The 11,926-nt window shown below is 45.9% G+C and overlaps 1 long non-coding RNA gene across 1 annotated transcript; it reads right to left on the bottom strand.

Moving 5' to 3' along the window:
* Positions 1 to 330: 330 nt before the first annotated feature.
* LOC116246094 (uncharacterized) lies at positions 331 to 2,172 on the bottom strand. Its single transcript, XR_004170638.2, has 4 exons — positions 1,960 to 2,172; positions 1,245 to 1,406; positions 606 to 791; positions 331 to 515 (listed from the first exon to the last, which is right to left on the bottom strand). It is a non-coding gene; the product is annotated as an uncharacterized LOC116246094 (long non-coding RNA).
* Positions 2,173 to 11,926: the final 9,754 nt, after the last annotated feature.

Below are 11,926 nucleotides of genomic sequence, written 5' to 3' on the forward strand. Positions count from 1 at the left end.
CTTTTAAATTCAAAATCTGATTAAAATCCGAATCCAACTTTTTTATTCAAAATCCAACTAAAATCTGAATCCGACTTTTTAATTCAAAATCGGATTAAAATACGATCCAACTTTTTAATTCAATATCCGATTTCAATCCGAATCCAAATTTTATATTTAAAGATCCCATTCTGATATGAAGACTTTCTAATTTGACATCCAAAACTAACTTTTAAATTGCTAACAAGTCTGGCTAGCGAGATAATTCAAGCCTCCAAGGACGTTAATGACCAATAGTTTTTTTTCTAAAAACAAAAAACGCCCAAATCATAAAGAGGGAGCCACCTCATACACTGTCCAATAAGTTTTCATTAAATATCTAGGCATCTGCAAAAAACTATATAGTCTGAAGCCTTCAAGGCCTCAATTCTTGTCTTTCATAATCACAAAATTTAATGAATCTTCAGTCACTTGAGGTTGTCAAAGAAACTTGATGGAATCTCTCTGGAAGAACTCAAAACTGATATACAATTGAACTGTTATAACATACAAACGAAAGTAATTGGTGAGAAAGGAACAAAACGTTAATTCTCAAAACAAAACTCTGATAGGATACAAAAGTCTACCTTCTAATGTGTCTTTTCCCATCACTGCTAGTAAGGTGGACTACTTTTTCCTCAATTGCAGGTCGTGTATAATATGGACACAATCCTTGCACTCAATTGGTTTATATTAGGTGTTATTCTGCAAAACCATTGCTCCAAATAATAATGCATAGACTCTGAACATCTCCCATAGACTCCACTCGTTCCCTATCAAACTCCAGAACAAGAAAGAAATACAATGAGAAAAGTCGTAAAACATGTTTTTCTTCAAGTGAGAAAAGTGAGAAAAGGCAAACGAAAGAAAAGGTTTCAAACGTTACTCAGCAGAAAAAAAAACACACATAAATTTGCTTCCAGTAACCACCTAGTTCAGGCAGAACCAATGTAAGCAGCACATTATACAAAGTCTTCATCACAATACTCTATTTTTAAAATATTTACCTCGACCAACAACAAACACTTTGTATTTTTTGTAGCTCTGTGATGGCTGAGCCTATGTGAACACAAAGTGTGCAAACAAACAAGGTAACATACTCATGAAAGGATCCATATTTAAATCCTAACCAAGAAACCCTTCGGCCTTGAAACCTTAAAACCAGTCAGCATACTCGCAAACAATTTGTTGATAATAAGAATGAAGCATCAAAACAAGAGGGAAACCTGCTTATACATCGTGGCCTCTTATAGTTGAACTGCTGAATCACTGCGGAATCGCTCAAACCACGTGCAACATCTCTACCATCGGAAGAAATTGATGCTAGTAACATGGCATTGTCACAAAAGACTAAGTATGTCCAACATCAATATACAAATTGTTCACACCTGTTCCATCAAAAATATCCAATTAGCAGTCTGAATTCTCTCTGTAGATTGAGCAATTACTAAACCACGACAAAAGGAAAATATAGCACAACAAAATAACACTTAATTTGATAAACCAAGTATGGTGTCGCCCAACAGCAAAATGCACTACTAGCGTGAGAGTAAAAAGCGAAACAGTGCCAAAACTCTCAGAAGCAAGATACACAAGCTGCTAGCCGAGTATCTCGTCAAGTTCGCTTCGTTGAATCTGCCCACCTGTAAATGGGAGATGGAACCTCCTGCTCATATAAACTGGGACCGCTTAATGGCGGACATTCTCAGGTAGGATGTCGTGGCCTGCTTATGCCGTCTCTTGTATACGCTGCTAATGCGCTTTTCACTCAGGAGAGGTGTAGAGGTTCCTGAAAGTCAGTGGTGCGAACCAGGGAAACAAGCGGCATTGGAAATGCTGATGGGTAGCAAGAACGGGCTCTTGACTAGTAGACTGAAGAACAAATTGACCGATCGGAATAATCCCATGAAACCAAAAGGGCTTTCGGGGCTCTCACCGTACCTGCATTTTGGGTAAGTCTGCACAATGACGTGCTTTAGAGGCGGGCAAGTTTCGGAAGATGCATCCACAGGTTCTCTGCCTGCAGCCCTGCTCAGTGCTCTCTCCATCTCTCGTGCTTCCTTTCTCACTCTTTCATTCTATTTCTCCATCTCTGGCTCTCTCCCTCGCACTCTCTTCCTGCAGCGACGCTGCGTTTTTGCCCTTTTCGAAGCATCAAAATAAGGCAAACCTATGTCACAGCGGTACCGGTACGGGTGCTGGTATGGGTAAATCATTACGGGTACGGAAAAATGAGTATGGGTACAACGTTTTTGCAAATCATGGTACGGATACCGTGTATTTTTTATACGATAATATTAAATTTTTTTAATTAAAAAATTATAATTTTTAAGAATATATAGTGAGAAAAATTCTTTTGTAAATGCATCAACAATTAAGCCACTTGATATGAATTTTTCTAAAAAGAAGTTACATGATACGTGCCTAATTTTGGCACCGTCGAGGACTGCCGAGGGCATGGCCAACAGCCATGGAGTGGAGCCGACCAGCGGTGTAGGGTGTAGCTGGGCACGTCGATTACCACCTAACAAGCCTACACCCTCTTTCTCTTGTGAGGTTAACCTTGGCATGGTTCAGGGTTTGACACTTGTAGACCCTTCGGGGATTACTTATGTGGCTGTAGTGGGAGGAGCGGGCGGAGCAGCTAAGGTCGAAAAAGGGGAAACAGGGCTTGGACCGAGTTCAGAGATTGAAGACCGGCATGACAGTGGACCAGGACCCGGTTTAGGCCAGACCAAAGTAAGATGTCAAGACCTTAACCAAGGTACGAAGCAGCCTAGGATGAACCTAGGCAAGTTATACTCGGACCCACAAGTCCGGGACATATTGGAGCGGGCAAAACGAGTTTGGATCCATGCCCATTTGCTTTATATTATTATTGTCTTAGTGTTTTTTGTATTGTCTTGTTTTGAGACGTTTTTAGAATCGATTTGCTTAAGTTTTTTGGACTGTCTTAGGTTAGGAGTAAGTACATAGATACGCTCTCTCTTGTATATATTCTCTAGGGTGTAAAACCCTGGGTAAGCTTTTGATAATGAAGAATTGATTTTTGTCACTTTCTCTCTCCTCTGCGTGAGGGATCTTCTCCACTAGTTCTCACCGGTGACGGCCGGAAACTCCTCTTCAAACCTCCATTACCGGCGACGGCTGGTTCGTGCTCTTCTTCAACCTCACGGCCTCCTCTATCTTAGCATCTTCCTCTTCTAAACTACCTTCTTTCAACAGCCGAAGGAGCTACGAGCGGAAGATCTGAAGTCGAAGCTTCCGGGCAGCACCTTGTCTTCTTCACCTCACGTTTTTACCCCAAATCAGCAAGACAAGGAGACCACAGTGCATTCCTCGACATCCACAACAAGGCTTAGAGGCCGGATCTTCAATCGGGAAGGCGGACGAGGGCTGATTTCATCACAGATATGGTAGAGTCTACCCGACGCTACAAGGACACGGATCAACCCCTTAAACAAGGCAAGTGCTCGAGTTTCCCTCGGTATTTTCCTTTGGGTTGACCGCGGAAAGGAATCTCGTTCTCGGACGCGCGTGCGCAGGCGGAATTCCAGAAACATACGCCTGTTCAAAGAGCTATATCTGAAGATGTACTGGGAGTTAGAAGACAAGCCATACTCCATTGGAATCGTCTCGGCATCCTCTACAACATATCCAAATTTGGTAGCGATCAGAGTTCGTTTAGTTGGTCAAATAAGAGCAGGAACAGATCACATTCCACAACTACGATTCTGTCATTTCCAGAAATAGGTTGTTGTTCTTCGATCTGAATCTGGCGATTCCTTGAGAGTTTCATCGCGTACAATATGTCGTTGGATTCTTCTTGAGGTCAGCTACCATCTGTTCAAATTTCACTAAGAGCAAAGTTCATTTGGGTATCAGAATCTGCGGCAAAACAGATCTGTGTCGCCGCAGTCGTTCTGCCGCAGCCAACAGTAGACCGGTCTGATCAACGGTCATTTTTTGGTGATCCGTCGGAAGTATGAAGGAGTTCTTGGTACCGTTGGATTCGTCTCAATCCCAATACAACATATCCAAAAATCACGTTGATCGGACGTCATTTGACTGGTGAAATATTGACGGAAACAGGACTATCTGCAGACCAACTTGGGAGAACTAAGGCCAATTGCACCGGCGTAGCCAACCGGTGAAAGCATCACCCATTCCAGCAACGAATTAGGTTTTTCGGTGATCTGGCGAAGTTTTCTAAATTGCCCATGCTTACATGATTATTCCTTTTATTTGGATATGATCGTTTGGCCTATTTTTGTCATTTGTTTGAATTGAGGACGCACGGGAATCAACTCCAAATCCCAGCCACCGCACTTGCCTCGTCTTCACACGAAGCTAAGTTGGAAGGAGTCAAGGTTGCCCAAGCAGCTTCTCACGACCTTCATCAAGGCCCTACACGTGTCAATCATCCTTGGCGTGATAAAGAAAGGCAACCAGCAACGAGTGAATGTGGACGCCATTCCCTCCAAGTGCATGCAACGGATAAAGGCAACCTTAGCGCCAATCTTGGAAGGTACGTGAGCTGTCCAAGCACAGCGAAAAGGAGATCCTCCACCTGCCAATGTTGGAGGAGATATTATTGGAGGAAGCTCGCTCATGTTGCCACCTTACTTTACGTCCAAAAAGGCAATCCTATCCGCCAAGATTGGAGGAGTCATTCTCAAAAAGGAGCCAGCCCACCACACCATCCCTTGCCAACTCGTCCCAACCCAAAAGGTCAAGTTCTCTCGCCTTTCCCTCTCCCATTCGTTCCTAATTTCTAGCCGGGCTCCTAGATTATAGCCTATCACCCGCCGAAGCAGGAAACTTCCCCACTCGCCTTCCTTATCCTCCACGCGCCATTCCCCCTTCCTTATGGATTCACTTTCCTAAACCTTTACCACATCACCTACCCATTGCTACCAAGGAGATCTTTCCTAATCTAGGGAGCTCTATCTTGTGCAATAATTCATAACCATAATTGGACCTCTTTTCCTCTTTACCCTTGACCGAACCTAGCCTCGCATGAACCTAACTCAGCTAGACCCATGTGATCTAGCCCACCTAAGGTCAATCTTGACCGAGTCCTAGACCGAGCCTACTTATTAGGCATTGACCGAACCCACCAACCTAGTCTCACCCGAACCTACTTCACCCGAGTCCATTCCATTCCAGTCCGAGCTAACCTACCCTCCACCCAAGTCAGACCTAGCCTACCCTCAACTAAAGGCGGACCACCTCTACTACGAGGCCGAGCAAGGAGTGTACCCAAGTGGGCGACATCTTCACAAGGAGTTGACGCCAACTTCACCTCCTCCATAGCGGCAAGGCGTGCCGCTTATCAAGGTAGATCTCAGCCCCCGAGCAATAGCCATCTACGGCGTGAGTCAACCTCTTCCTCGGCCAGGAGGGCCGAGCCTCTTCATTGTCCGTTGCTGCAATACCCGAGGTCTGGTTTTTACCTCTGGGTCATCTTGCGGATTTAGCCAAGCTTAGCCTTGGCTAGTGATCTTCTCAACCCCCTATAGCTACGTGGATTGAGTGTTTTATTACATGCTTTGCTTTTAGCCTGGCTACGACCATTGCCTTGACCAGTGGTATCTCTAAGGCCCAAGAGCTGAGGACACGACCGTGGGGGCAGCAGCCTACCTATTGGGATTGGTTGTGGTTTGCACGTTCATTAGGCATGTATGACAAGATGGTTTGGTTGTATGGTTTGTGAGTGAGGATTGAGAGCTTCATTTGTATTGCTCACGCTTTGTACAGCCTTCAAACCCATTCTTTGTAGTAGGGAGTAAGCCTCACGGGTTGGGATACACCAGACTTGTACCGCTTTTGCGTCGGAGTCCTGTCCGGCCGGGTTTTGAAATTGTAAATAATTTGTTTTTGGTTTTGTTCGACGGCTCGTCCGAGACATCTTGGGAGAGGATCGACATCTGGCAGAGATCTTGGACGATGCCGGGTCTTGGTCCTAACAATTGGTATTAGAGCGAGATCAGAGTACAGTCTTGAAGTGTGGGACAGTTTTCAGATTTTGGTAATTCAGTGTCAATAGGAGTTGCAGATTTCTGTTTTAGAGTAGTTTTTAGTTTCTGGACTATCGCAGCCAGCAGGAGTGCACAGGCGATATCAGGGATCAAACGACCTTGTATTTGGCTGAAATTTGGTGTAGAGCTTCATAATTATATATGCTTTAAAAATATTATAGAGAACCATACAAAATTCTTCCGAAATCTTGGACATTTTGGCCCTACCCTGGACTGATAGCCTGAGCGGACAGAACCTGTCCGGGTGATAGTCTGCCAAGAAGATTGCGATGGTCCGAAGGCTTCCCGTGGTCAAAACCTACTGAAATTTTATGGGTAGTCAGATAAGTATTCCAACCTTGTGTTGATCAATTTTGGAGACGAAATTCCACCATTTGGAACTTCTGTGCATTAGTCTTTGACTGCCTGAAAAACAGTCTAGACTGTGGTTGTGCACACCGCACAACACCAAGGTGCTTGAGCTCGAGGTGCGCTGCGAGGCGTCAGGCAGACGTGATAGTTTAAGCCCCACTTTTGGGCCCGGCTGAGTGCAAGAGTTAGCAACCGAGGCACCAGGTGGGCGCGGTGACAGGCGGACTAGTTCCATCTTCCTTAAACGCACACGGAACAGATAGTGGCAGCTATCGTGGCAGTTGTTGAGCAGTTTGGGTTCAGTAGAGCAGTTTTTCAGCATGTTTACTTCAGCATTAGAGTTGCTTTCACAGTTTGTGTTTGGTAGAATAGATGGCGGATATAGGTGTCCGTCTTGCAGAACCAAAGATGGATCTATTTTTGAGCACCTACCTGAACGGAGGATTCATGAAGGACACCCTATTAATCCAAGAGGATGACATGGACCAAGGTCCAAGATGGATGTATATCACGGCCGGTAGTGATTACGAATGTGATTTGAAGTTCTGACACCCTAGCATACTAGGGCATCATTTAAGTTAGCCATGATAAAAATACCCAAGCAATCTGGATCGCCAATACCACTTACACGGGTAGACTTATTGTGGCTGGACTTGAGACGAGATTTTAGCAATGGGTGCAAATCTACCATGGGGAAGCTATCCAAGTTGGATCTTTGCACCAATGCTTTGTGTTGGAGGAAAGACCCTCTTTTGTTACCAAGGAGCAAAAAGAATCTTGTGTGGAGCTAAGTGACGAAAGTGAAGATGAAGAGGAAACCTCCTTTGAATCTAATAATGAGAGTAGTGACTCAGATTCGTCAAGTGAAGATGGTGAAAGTTCAGATTCACCAAGTGAGGCGTATCGTGGGGCAGTAATGAATGAAATCAGGAAAATGTATAGGGCATTGATTTCTGATAAAACAGCCTTAACTAAAGAAGTTAGTCATCTGAAGACCATGGCCCAAGGCCAAGACGTACAAGGTGACAAAGGAAAATGAATCCTCAGGACTCCTAGTCCACCCTTTTCCAAAGGCAACATAAGCATAAGCCATGAAGATAAGACCATGGGTATATTACCTCAGCCACCTCCAAGGCAAAACAGGGAACACTAAGGCTTATATGCCTATGCCAACAAAGGCATTCTTGCAAGGCCCACATCTCATCATGGGAAAACACACTTGGTGTCTTTCCCTACCTCAACTACATGTGACTCCACTCCAACTCCTAAAGTGGTAGTCAATCCAAAGAGGACAATACCAAGTGCCCAACCGAAGCCTATGGAGGAAAATGTTGGGAAATTCGGCACTATAGAGCCCAAGATGGATGAGAAAGTAACAATGTGTCAAGCTTTGGCCGAAACTACCAAGAGCTTGAATGGAGAGAATGGGCTCGCACCTTTTGAGAGCATCATGCATGACGATGACATAGAAGTGATACGATGCCAGCTACGAGACGAGCTCAAAGTCGGTACCTCCCATGGCTATGTTGAAGAGCCTCTTATACTCCTCACAGAAGAAAGGATCCCCGAGTCCTCATGCGCGGTCCCTAAGAATCATGTCACGGGACCACTCAAATGCATAGAAGAGGACAAGCAACTTGTGCCTTCCACACAAGTTGAACGTGCTCCAAGTGCACCATTATCACCACAGCCCCTCACTCCTAAGTGTAAGGCAAAGCTTAAGGAGGGTGGTAGTGCTAAGAAAGATTTCAAGAGCAAACTACAAAGGACAGCCATTTGTGAGCTACTCCAAAAAGAAGTTAATGTATGCAATGCTCACAGAAGGGTGGCCAAGAAGGTACCGGGCCACAATGAGAAAGAGGATCTCTTTCCCATGCCTTGGAAGAGATTCAATACCCCCGGTCTAGAGGGCTATGCTATAGAGATTGAAGGATCACCTAGTCCCTTAGATATCCAAATCTCGGGATCTACTCACTCGCCCCTTACACATGATCCGGGAAATGTTGGCGCAGCCGAAGCGTGGCTGGATGTAGATGCTATTATAGGTCCATGATTACTCCTTATGGGCCAACGCGGGAGCCCAAGAGTTGGACGCATATGGCAGGCCCATGATAGGGGCAAACCACGCATGGAGATGGAGAACCCGCAAGAGCCCAAGTATGTTCTTGGGCAGCAAAGGTGAGATTATGGACCCAATCACATGCATGAGTGCTTGGGAGAGTTGGTTGGAGCAATACAGGTCGCCCATGGAGACATCATGGCATGAGCTTGAGGTCAAGCTCGATGTAAGGAGGGTGAATCTGATACGTGCCTAATTTTAGCACCGTCGAGGACAGCCGAGGGCATGATCAAGAGCCATGGAGTGGAGCCGACCAGCGGTGTAGGGTGTAGCTAGGCACGTCGATTACCACCTAACAAGCCTACACCCTCTTTCTCTTGTGAGGTTAACCTCGACATGGTTCAGGGTTTGACACTTGTAGACCCTTCGGGGATTACTTATGTGGCTGCAGTGGGAGGAGCGAGCCGAGCAGCTAAGGTCGAAAAAGGGGAAACAGGGCTTAGACCGAGTTCAGAGATTGAAGACCAGCATGACAGTGGACCAGGACCCGGTTTAAGCCAGACCAAAGTAAGGTATCAAGACCTTAACCAAGTTACGGAGTAGCCTAGGATGAACCTAGGCAAGTTATACTCAGACCCACAGGTCCGGGACACATTGGATCAGGCAAAACGAGTTTGGATTCATGCCCATTTGCTTTATAGTACTCTTGTCTTAGTGCTTTTTATATTGTCTCCTTTTGAGACATTTTTAGAATCGATTTAGTTAAGTTTTTTGTACCATCTGGGGTTAGGAGTAAGTGAACCGAGATGCTCTCTTTTGTATATATTCTCTAAGGTGTGAAACCCTAGGTATGCTTTTGATACTGAAGAATTGATTTTCATTACTTTCTCTCTCCTTCCCGTGAGGGGTCATCTTCTCCACTAGTTCTCACCGATGATGGCCAGAAACTCTTCTCCAAACCTCCATTACCGGTGACGGCTGGTTCATGCTCTTCTTCAACCTCACGGCCTCCTCTATTTCAGCTTCTTCCTCTTCTAAACTCCCTTCTCTCAACGGCCGAAGGAGCTATGAGCGGAAGACCTCAAGATGAAGCTTCCGGGCAGCACCTTGTCTTCTACACCTCACGTTTTTACCCCAAACCAGCAAGACAAGGAGACTACGGTGCATTCCTTGTCATCCACAACGGGGTTTAGAGGCTAGATCTTCAATCGAGAAGGCGGACGAGGGCTGATTTCATCACAGATCTGGTGGAGTCTACCAGAGGCTGCAAGTTCACGGATCAACCCCTTAAACAAGGCAAGTGCTCGAGTTTCCCTCGGTATTTTCCTTTGGGTTGATCGCGGAAAGGAATCTCGTTCTCGGTCGCACGCGCGCAGGCAGAATTCCAGAAACATACACCTGTTCAAAGAGCCATATCTGAAGATCTACCAGGAGTTAGAGGACGATCCATACGTCATTGAAATTGTCTCGGCATCCTCCACAACATACCAAATTTGGCGGTGATCAGAGTTTCTTTGGTCGGTCAAATCAATGTAGGAACAGAGCAAATTCTGCGGCCGCGATTATATCATTTTCAAAAATAGGTTGCTGTTCTTCGATCTGGATATGGAGATTCACTGAGAGTTTCATCACGTACAATATGTCGTTGGATTCTTCTTGAAGTCAGCTACCATCTGTTCAAATTTCAATAAGAGTGAAGTTCATTTGGGCATCAGAATCTGCGGCGAAACAGATCTGTGTCGCCGCAGTCGTTCTGCCGCGGCCAATAGCAGACCGGTCTGATCAACGACCATTTTTCGGTGATCCGTCGAAAGTCTGAAGGAGTTCTTGGTACCGTTGGATTCGTCTCAATCCCAAATACAACATATCCAAAAATCACGTTGATCGGATGTCATTTGACTGGTAAAATATTGATGGAAACAGGACTCTCTGTAGACCAACTTGGGAGAACTAGGACCAATTGCATCGACGTAGCCAACCAGTGAAAGCATCACCCATTCTGGCAACGAATTGGGTTTTCTGGTGATCTGGTGAAGTTCTCTAAATTGCCCTTGCTTAAATGATTATTCCTTTTATTTGGCTTTGATCATTTGCCCTATTTTGGTCATTTGATTGAATTGAGGACGCACTTGCCTCATATTCACACGAAGCTAAGTTGGAAGGAGTCAAGGTTGCCCTAGCAGCTTCTCACGCCCTTCATCTAGGCCCTACACGTGTCAATCATCATTGGCGTGCTCAAGAAAGGCAACCAACAGCGAGTGAATGTGGACGCCATTCCCTCCAAGTGCATGCAACGGATAAAGGCAACCTTAGCGCCAATCTTGGAAGGTACATGAGCTGTCTAAGCGCAGCGAAAAGGAGATCCTCTACCCGCCAATTTTGGAGGAGATATTATTGGAGGAAGCTCGCTCGTGTTGCCACCTTACCTTACATCCAAAAAAGCAATCCAATCCGCCAAGTTTGGAGGAATCATTCTCGGAAAGGAGCCAGCCTGCCACACCATCCCTTGCCACCTCGTCCCAACCCAAAAGGTCAAGTTCTCTCGCCTTTCCCTCTCCCATTCATTCCTAATTCCTAGCCGGGCTCCTAGATTATAGCCTATCACCCACCGAAACAGGAAACTTCCCTAGTCGCCTTCCTTATCCTCCACGCACCATTCCCCCTTTCTTATGGATTCACTTTCCTAAACCTTTACCACATCACCTACCCGTTGCTACCAAGGAGATCTTTCCTAATCTAGGGTGCTCTATCTTGTGCAATAATTCATAACCATAATTGGACCTCTTTTCCTCTTTACCATTGACCGAACCTAGCCTCGCATGAACCTAACTCAGCTAGACCCACGTGATCTAGCCCACCTAAGGTCAATCTTGACCGAGTCCTAGACCGAGCCTACTTATTAGGCATTGACCGAACCCACCAACCTAGTCTCACCCGAACCTACGTCACCCGAGTCCATTCCATTCCAGTCCGAGCTAACCTACCCTCCACCCAAGTCAGACCTACCCGACCTAGCCTACCCTCAACTAAAGGCGGACCACCTCTACTACGAGGCCGAGCAAGGAGTGTACCCAAGTGGGCGACATCTTCACAAGGAGTTGACGCCAACTTCACCTCCTCCATAGCGGCAAGGCGTGCCGCTTATCAAGGTAGATCTCAGCCCCCGAGCAACAGCCATCTACGGCGTGAGTCAACCTCTTCCTCGGCCAGGAGGGCCGAGCCTCTTCATTGTCCGTTGCTGCAATACCCGAGGTCTGGTTTTTACCTCTGGGTCATCTTGCGGATTTAGCCAAGCTTAGCCTTGGCTAGTGATCTTCTCAACCCCCTATAGCTACGTGGATTGAGTGTTTTATTACATGCTTTGCTTTTAGCCTGGCTACGGCCATTGCCTTGACCAGTGGTACCTCTAAGGCCCAAAAGCTGAGGACACGACCGTGGGGGCAGCAGCCTACCTATT

This window comes from Nymphaea colorata, chromosome 1 (assembly GCF_008831285.2).
Source record: "Nymphaea colorata isolate Beijing-Zhang1983 chromosome 1, ASM883128v2, whole genome shotgun sequence".
NCBI lineage: Eukaryota > Viridiplantae > Streptophyta > Magnoliopsida > Nymphaeales > Nymphaeaceae > Nymphaea > Nymphaea colorata.